Raw genomic sequence first — 9,733 nt, 5'->3', positions numbered from 1 at the left:
GGGAACCCCTGTCCATTTTTTCCCCATATTTCTGCAACCAGGATCGGCTCAAAGAGCCCGAGGCTGGTTTGCCTTAGGAGGGGGGACCCCACGCAATTTTTTTTTTACATTTAAACTTTATTTTTTTGTTAAACAAAGTGCACAATGAAGCCCAGCACGGATCTCTCGGATCCGGCCGAGATTCATTGTATTAAAGTCGGCAGTGTTTTACAAGTCACTCACGTAAAACACTGCCAAAAAAAAACGAATGACATCGACATCGGAAAACCCGAAAATGCAGAATACGGCAGCTTAGTAAATTAGTCGTAATCAATTCAAAAAGTTGCATATTTACACTTTCGATGTCATTCGTGATTGAACTTTGACCTCAAACGGGAAAACACGAATCTTAGTAAATTTCCCCCCATGTGTTGATTAAGTGCTATTCATGCTGCAGCATTGTATGTCAATAAATTATATCATTATTTTATATGTTTTATTGTGAACATTTTTAATTGTCTCCTTTAATTAGTGCGGACAGCACTCCTTTTTATCTACAGGGGGTTATATCCCTGCAGTTAGTGTTTTTTTTTGTTGTATAATATAAGGAATGCAATTATCTTTATAAATAGGAGCAGCAGACCGCACTATTATTAAATCTCCATCTTTCTGGTAGGTACCGGCGCCGGAGGGTATATACACTTGTCAATACACCTTCGAATGTGTGGGCGGTTGTGTATATGCACAGTGCGGTATTTTGGTGAAAAACATCCCATAAATCCCCACTCGCTGTTCCCTATTGATCAGCCAATTATTCACCCAAGTACAAATAGTGTCACCTACCCCAAGCTCCCTTAATTTGAGAATTAATCTCCTATGTGGAACTTTGTCAAAGGCCTTTGCAAAGTCCAAAAAGATCACATCCACTGCTTGACCCTGATCAATATTATCACTCTCTTTCTCATAGAAGCTTATTAAGTTAGTTTGAAAGGATCTGTCCTTCACAAAACCATGCTGATTCCTAGTAATAACATTGGAGGTATCCAAGTACTCAAATATGCTATCCCTTAATATACCTTCTAGTAATTTCCCCACTATAGATGTCAAACTTACTGGTCTATAGTTACTGGGGTGAGTTTTTAATGTCCTTTTTAAATATTGGGACTACCTTAGCTATACGCCAGTCCTTTGGTATCATTCCTGATCTAATTGACTCTCTGAAAATCAAATATAAGGATCTCAAAATCTCTACATTAAGTTCCATAAGAACCCTGGGGTGGAGTCCATCCAGCCCAGGAGATTTATCTTAATTTTACTTAGTCTATCCCGGACTACTTCCTCGTTTAACCAAGTACCTAGCATCAGGTCATTATCGTAGCTTATGTTATGTTCTACTCTCGTCAACCTGTACTCGTTCGTGAATACTGATGAAAATAATTTAATAAATAAATACGCTTTTTCACTATCATCATTAATCAAGACATCCAACTCACCCTTTAAAGGCCCAATATTCTCCCTTTTTAACCTTTTACCGTTTATGTACTTAAAGAACTTTTTGTGGTTTGTTATACTCTCCTTTGCGATTTGTTTTTCGTTTTCTATTTTAGCTTTCTTTTTTGCATTTTTTGTTATATTCATTGGAGAACTGGAATGCTTCCACCGTTCCGTCAGACTGCTTTGAAAGCACGCCTTTTTTTATCCATTTGTTCCTAGACCCTCTTATTAAGCGACATCGGTTTGAATTTCCTACTACTGTTTTTGTTGACTTTGGGAATATACAAATGAGTGTACTTATTGAGCATAGTTGTAAAAAAATCCCACCTTTAAGCAGTATTCTTACCATGCAATACAATTTCCCAATTGATGTCCCTCATTGATTGTTTCAGAAATATGAAATTAGCTATCATAAAGTTATAAGTCTTAGTTAGACCCTTATATTGTTGTTTTTGGAAGAGGATATCTAATGTGATCATATTGTGATCGCTATTTCCTAGAGTCTCCCCTACTTTAGTATTTGATATTATTTCCTCATTATTAGTTAGTACTAGGTCCAGTAAAGCCCTATGCCTTGTTGGTTCCCCGATTACCTGGGACAAGTAGTGATCTTTCAGCATGTTTAAGAACCTATTACCCATAGTTGTATTTACTGTTTCGGTGTTCCAGTTTATGTCTGGGTAATTAAAGTCCCCAACAATAATGACATCCCCCATACCTGCAGCTTTTTTGATTTGCTGCAAGAGTGGTAATTAATCAGACACACTAATATCTGGAAGGTTTATAGCATGTCCCTATTAAAAGTTTTTTTGTATCTTTAACCCCACTCGAAATCTCAACCCATAATGACTCCACATTATCTACAGTCCCCTCATAAATAACTTCTTTTAAATACAGTTTTAAGAAAGGTTTAACATATAGACAAACATCCCCTCCCTTTTTATTAGTCCTATCTCTTCTGAAGAGGGTATACCCCTCCATGTTTTCTGCCCAGTCGTGAGAATCGCCCCACCATGTCTCTATGATGCCTATTATATCATATTGGTCATTAAGTGCAATTGTTTCTAATTCCCCCATTTTACTTGTTAGGCTTCTTGCATTTGTAATCATACACTTAAGTTTGGTAATTCCCAGATCCGTAAGTTTTGTTGTGGATAACGTTTCCGTAGGAACCTGAGTATCCCTTAAATTACCATTGCTGACTATTTTTCTCCTTCCCCCCTCAACACCCTCATTATACTTTATACATCCCATTTTTCTTCGCTCTCTAGTTGTCCCACTAATTCTTTCTAATCCCTCCCCCCAGGCACCTAGTTTAAAATCTCCTCCAACCTTCTAACCATCCTTCCCCCCAGCACCACTGCCCCCTCCTCATTCAGGTACAATCCATCGCAACAAAAAAGATGGCGCCTGACTGAGAAGTCCATCAAGTGTTCTAAGAACACAAACCCCTCTTTTCTGCACCAGTCCCTGAGCCACACATTTACCTCCCTAATCTCCCTCTGCCTCCCTGGACTAGTGCGTGGCACAGGTAATATTTCAGAGAATATTACCTTAGATATCCTTGCCTTTAATTTTTGGCCTAGGTCCCTATAATCTTTCTTAACGACATCCCACCTACCTCTAACTTTGTTGTTGGTGCCAACATGCACCAAGACCACCAGGTCGTTCCCACCCCCTCCCAACAATCTTTCTACCCGGTCCACAATGTGACATACCCAAGCACATGGAAGACAACAGACAGTATGGCGATCACGGTCCCGATAGCAGATTGCCCTTTCTGTTCTACTGATAATAGAATCCCCTACCACCACAATCTGGCTAGGTACCTCACTTTCTTTTGTTCCCTTTGTCCTAGAGGGACCGTTCCTCTGGTTGCTAGAGGGAATGGTATCTTCCAGTGCCGTCATTTCCTCACTGCCCTCCACAGAATCTTCATCCAATCGGGCGAATTTATTGGGATTTGGCAGATTGGATATGTCCTGTCTCCCCCTCCTCTTCTTCCGTCTAACCGTGACTCAGCTAGCTACCTGATTATCCTCGTCCTCGTCTACCGGTGGCCCTCCCTGCAACTGCAACTCCTTCACCATTCTATCTAAGCTCTGCTCGAGATTGTGAATCTCCCTCAGTCACGTAACGGTTTGCTCTAGATCAGTTACCTGGGCTTCCAGGGCAACTGTTCGCATACACCTCATGCAGATGTATTCACACTGGGCCAGTTGCTCCAGGTGCGCATACATCTTGCACGATATGCACTGAGTGAGATCCTCAAACACGGCCACCCCCATTTTGTTTAAAAAATCTCTAACTCCCTGTACCTTTAGAAAATCAATACAGTACAATACAAATGATACAGGCTATGCAATACAATACAAACAGTACAGACTATGCTACACAATACGATACTATAGCCTAGCTGTGGAGGGAAACAATTTTCAACACAGTAAAGTAAGTGGTAATGCATTGTATAAAAAAATTTATCAATGGAAAACAGTCAATAAAACAGTCAATACTATAATAAATATGATACTTGTGTGTCCGGGGAGAGTCACGACCACCTCCAGCAGCAGCACCTACTCACTGCTACTTGCTTCCCCTGGGTTGGCTCTTTCCAGCAGCCCTGCACCAGCCTCAGCCTCAGCCTCAGTCACCCCAGCCACTTTCAATCTTCCAGCACCTTGCTCTTCTGCTCACCGCCGCTGCCCACGGTCTCCCCCGCTCATGGAACTGCTTTTTTTGGCTCCCCCCTGGTTTCGGCTCCCCCCTGGTGCCCGGCTTGCTCCTTGGCTTCCGGCTCCCTCGTGTACATGTGCACCCTCGCATACCCTCATGCGTGTTACTTACGCTTCCACCCACAGCCTGCACAGCCTCTTCCGCCCACAAGCTGGTCAGCACGCTCGTCACCTCGTCTGATGTAGCATCCTAGGGGAGTAATTCAGGTGCAAATGCAAAGTGGCAGTTGTTTGCAAATCGATCAATGTTTTTGCACTGAGTGTGCATATAAGCCACATTATGCATACGCAGTGAGTGATTCACGAGTGCAGTTGCAGAAAGATTTTAGTCACAAAGTGAGTGACAGGAAGTAAACATTTGGGGGTGTTAACGGAGAGTGGTGATGCAAACACAGGCATGTCATTCAGACAGCATTTTCTGGGCATGCATTTATTAGCAGCTGCGATCACACTTGCTACTTGAGAAGGCTGTGAATCCTGGAAGAGCAGCTCAATCTACGCATCTTCAGAGGTACTCAGACTCGTGTGGTACCCTGATGTGTGACAATAATACCAATGTTTCTGCAAAGATGCGATCGCAGTATGCGTCCTTTTGCATAGGTTAGCTTCTGTCCATATTAGCATATGATCGCAATACAATTGCATACGGCAAATCATTGCAACAGGAGTAGAAAGAACAACTGCACCTGAATGATCCCCTAGATGCAGCCAGGTGACTAATACATGCATGTGATGCCTCCTGCTGCATTACCATATTAGAGTTTCCATGTTAGCAGCAGCAATAGCTCTACTGTCATCAATTGAATCAGGCCAATAGTGCAATACAGTATGTTGTCATTTACCCACTTGCCTGGCATGGTTGCATCAGATGCGACTATACCAGCAAGTGCTTTATCTGACCTGGTCGCACAGGATATGACCAGTCAGACAAACAGTGTTAACAGCAGCAGGCAGGGGAAATTTCCCTCCCCTGCTGCCCTCGGAGGGTCCGGAAGGTCCCTTTTCCTCCCTGCACCCTCCCCTCAGTGTTGCCGTGCTGCCGATCACTGCTGATCGGTCAGCACAGCAGAACCCCCCCCCACCCACCCAGCGGCTGCAGACAATATCAGCAGCTGGGAAAGTGTAAAACAACTCCCTCAGCCCCCCTCTCCCCCCACGTGTACCTAGCAGCTGTCTTGGGGTTAAAAAGTAGTGTTGCAATGTTAACGATGTTCCGATATACCTGACCGATGTTCTGATATTTGAGGGGGGGGATTTGAATAATAAAAAAAAATTAAATTTTTTTTTTTAACTAAAATCATTTTGGATAAGGTCAATTTCATGTTCTTCACCTAATTCACTAATAAATAAAATAAACCTGACAATTTCACAGCAGTTTTTGAGGGAAAAAATTGTGAGTTGAGTGGTTAAGTACACATAAGAACACACACTAAAACGTGGTGATTTTAAAAAATCAATCAAGATGCAAAAAGCATGGTTATCATATTATATTCATGTTCTGGATTTAATAAGTCTCATTAGGCCTAGTGTAAAGCCTTGTTAGAGAAATGATTCACCCCTTATGCAATTATCATGGGATGTTTACCTATTATTTAAATGTTCACATGTTACAATAATATCTTTCAGGGATCTTAATACAAGAAGATTGTAGACACCTTCATGTATTGGTGTCTACTGTAGCAAGATTCTGCACTGACTTGCTTCAAAGTTGGAATGAGATATATTTATATTCTATTTCTTAAAATACTAACTATTTCATTGTTTCTGCTTACATATAACAAGGTAAAAAAGAAAAACATATGTAAAATTTTTTAATCACTACTGTGCAATTGTTTTACCAAGGTTCACAGTTACTTGTTTTTTGTTTTTTTTCTTTATATCCAAATCAGGATCAGGCCCAGAATGAGATATAAAACATTTACTTATTCAGGAGAGTACAATGGGACAGATACACGTTTAATAATTAAAATGAACATGAATTTTTACCCATCGTAATCTCTTAATTTTCATCTTTATGTGTTACTGTATGAATAATATATTTAAGATTATCCTAATCCTAGCAATGTCATAACTATAATACTGCTAATTTTTTTTAAAGGATTTTCTTACAAATTATATTCAAATTTTTATGTCATCCTTAATGTTTGGGAGAAAAAACAGCATACACACAATTTCTTATTTTTTAATATTCCGTTTATACAGTTAGTTTTTTCTAAACAGCATCATTATTATTATCATGAATGCAAAACTGTCTGTCTGTACATGTGTTGAGTAGAGATGAGCGCCTGAAATTTTTCGGGTTTTGTGTTTTGGTTTTGGGTTCGGTTCCGCGGCCGTGTTTTGGGTTCGAACGCGTTTTGGCAAAACCTCACCGAATTTTTTTTGTCGGATTCGGGTGTGTTTTGGATTCGGGTGTTTTTTTCCAAAAACACTAAAAAACAGCTTAAATCATAGAATTTGGGGGTCATTTTGATCCCAAAGTATTATTAACCTCAAAAACCATAATTTACACTCATTTTCAGTCTATTCTGAATACCTCACACCTCACAATATTATTTTTAGTCCTAAAATTTGCACCGAGGTCGCTGTGTGAGTAAGATAAGCGACCCTAGTGGCCGACACAAACACCGGGCCCATCTAGGAGTGGCACTGCAGTGTCACGCAGGATGTCCCTTCCAAAAAACCCTCCCCAAACAGCACATGACGCAAAGAAAAAAAGAGGCGCAATGAGGTAGCTGTGTGAGTAAGATTAGCGACCCTAGTGGCCGACACAAACACCGGGCCCATCTAGGAGTGGCACTGCAGTGTCACGCAGGATGGCCCTTCCAAAAAACCCTCCCCAAACAGCACATGACGCAAAGAAAAAAAGAGGCGCAATGAGGTAGCTGTGTGAGTAAGATTAGCGACCCTAGTGGCCGACACAAACACCGGGCCCATCTAGGAGTGGCACTGCAGTGTCACGCAGGATGGCCCTTCCAAAAAACCCTCCCCAAACAGCACATGACGCAAAGAAAAAAAGAGGCGCAATGAGGTAGCTGACTGTGTGAGTAAGATTAGCGACCCTAGTGGCCGACACAAACACCGGGCCCATCTAGGAGTGGCACTGCAGTGTCACGCAGGATGTCCCTTCCAAAAAACCCTCCCCAAACAGCACATGACGCAAAGAAAAAAAGAGGCGCAATGAGGTAGCTGTGTGAGTAAGATTAGCGACCCTAGTGGCCGACACAAACACCGGGCCCATCTAGGAGTGGCACTGCAGTGTCACGCAGGATGGCCCTTCCAAAAAACCCTCCCCAAACAGCACATGACGCAAAGAAAAAAAGAGGCGCAATGAGGTAGCTGTGTGAGTAAGATTAGCGACCCTAGTGGCCGACACAAACACCGGGCACATCTAGGAGTGGCACTGCAGTGTCACGCAGGATGTCCCTTCCAAAAAACCCTCCCCAAACAGCACATGACGCAAAGAAAAAAAGAGGCGCAATGAGGTAGCTGACTGTGTGAGTAAGATTAGCGACCCTAGTGGCCGACACAAACACCGGGCCCATCTAGGAGTGGCACTGCAGTGTCACGCAGGATGTCCCTTCCAAAAAACCCTCCCCAAACAGCACATGACGCAAAGAAAAAAAGAGGCGCAATGAGGTAGCTGACTGTGTGAGTAAGATTAGCGACCCTAGTGGCCGACACAAACACCGGGCCCATCTAGGAGTGGCACTGCAGTGTCACGCAGGATGTCCCTTCCAAAAAACCCTCCCCAAACAGCACATGACGCAAAGAAAAAAAGAGGCGCAATGAGGTAGCTGACTGTGTGAGTAAGATTAGCGACCCTAGTGGCCGACACAAACACCGGGCCCATCTAGGAGTGGCACTGCAGTGTCACGCAGGATGTCCCTTCCAAAAAACCCTCCCCAATCAGCACATGATGCAAAGAAAAAGAAAAGAAAAAAGAGGTGCAAGATGGAATTGTCCTTGGGCCCTCCCACCCACCCTTATGTTGTATAAACAAAACAGGACATGCACACTTTAACCAACCCATCATTTCAGTGACAGGGTCTGCCACACGACTGTGACTGATATGACGGGTTGGTTTGGACCCCCCCCAAAAAAGAAGCAATTAATCTCTCCTTGCACAAACTGGCTCTACAGAGGCAAGATGTCCACCTCATCTTCACCCTCCGATATATCACCGTGTACATCCCCCTCCTCACAGATTATCAATTCGTCCCCACTGGAATCCACCATCTCAGCTCCCTGTGTACTTTGTGGAGGCAATTGCTGCTGGTCAATGTCTCCGCGGAGGAATTGATTATAATTCATTTTAATGAACATCATCTTCTCCACATTTTCTGGATGTAACCTCGTACGCCGATTGCTGACAAGGTGAGCGGCGGCACTAAACACTCTTTCGGAGTACACACTTGTGGGAGGGCAACTTAGGTAGAATAAAGCCAGTTTGTGCAAGGGCCTCCAAATTGCCTCTTTTTCCTGCCAGTATAAGTACGGACTGTGTGACGTGCCTACTTGGATGCGGTCACTCATATAATCCTCCACCATTCTATCAATGTTGAGAGAATCATATGCAGTGACAGTAGACGACATGTCCGTAATCGTTGTCAGGTCCTTCAGTCCGGACCAGATGTCAGCATCAGCAGTCGCTCCAGACTGCCCTGCATCACCGCCAGCGGGTGGGCTCGGAATTCTGAGCCTTTTCCTCGCACCCCCAGTTGCGGGAGAATGTGAAGGAGGAGATGTTGACAGGTCGCGTTCCGCTTGACTTGACAATTTTGTCACCAGCAGGTCTTTCAACCCCAGCAGACCTGTGTCTGCCGGAAAGAGAGATCCAAGGTAGGCTTTAAATCTAGGATCGAGCACGGTGGCCAAAATGTAGTGCTCTGATTTCAACAGATTGACCACCCGTGAATCCTTGTTAAGCGAATTAAGGGCTGCATCCACAAGTCCCACATGCCTAGCGGAATCGCTCCCTTTTAGCTCCTTCTTCAATGCCTCCAGCTTCTTCTGCAAAAGCCTGATGAGGGGAATGACCTGACTCAGGCTGGCAGTGTCTGAACTGACTTCACGTGTGGCAAGTTCAAAGGGCATCAGAACCTTGCACAACGTTGAAATCATTCTCCACTGCACTTGAGACAGGTGCATTCCACCTACTATATCGTGCTCAATTGTATAGGCTTGAATGGCCTTTTGCTGCTCCTCCAACCTCTGAAGCATATAGAGGGTTGAATTCCACCTCGTTACCACTTCTTGCTTCAGATGATGGCAGGGCAGGTTCAGTAGTTTTTGGTGGTGCTCCAGTCTTCTGTACGTGGTGCCTGTACGCCGAAAGTGTCCCGCAATTTTTCTGGCCACCGACAGCATCTCTTGCACGCCCCTGTCGTTTTTTAAAAAATTCTGCACCACCAAATTCAAGGTATGTGCAAAACATGGGACGTGCTGGAATTTGCCCATATTTAATGCACACACAATATTGCTGGCGTTGTCCGATGCCACAAATCCACAGGAGAGTCCAATTGGGG

This window comes from Pseudophryne corroboree, chromosome 1, assembly GCF_028390025.1.
Source record: "Pseudophryne corroboree isolate aPseCor3 chromosome 1, aPseCor3.hap2, whole genome shotgun sequence".
NCBI lineage: Eukaryota > Metazoa > Chordata > Amphibia > Anura > Myobatrachidae > Pseudophryne > Pseudophryne corroboree.
Note: the sequence above shows the minus strand (reverse complement) of the source record.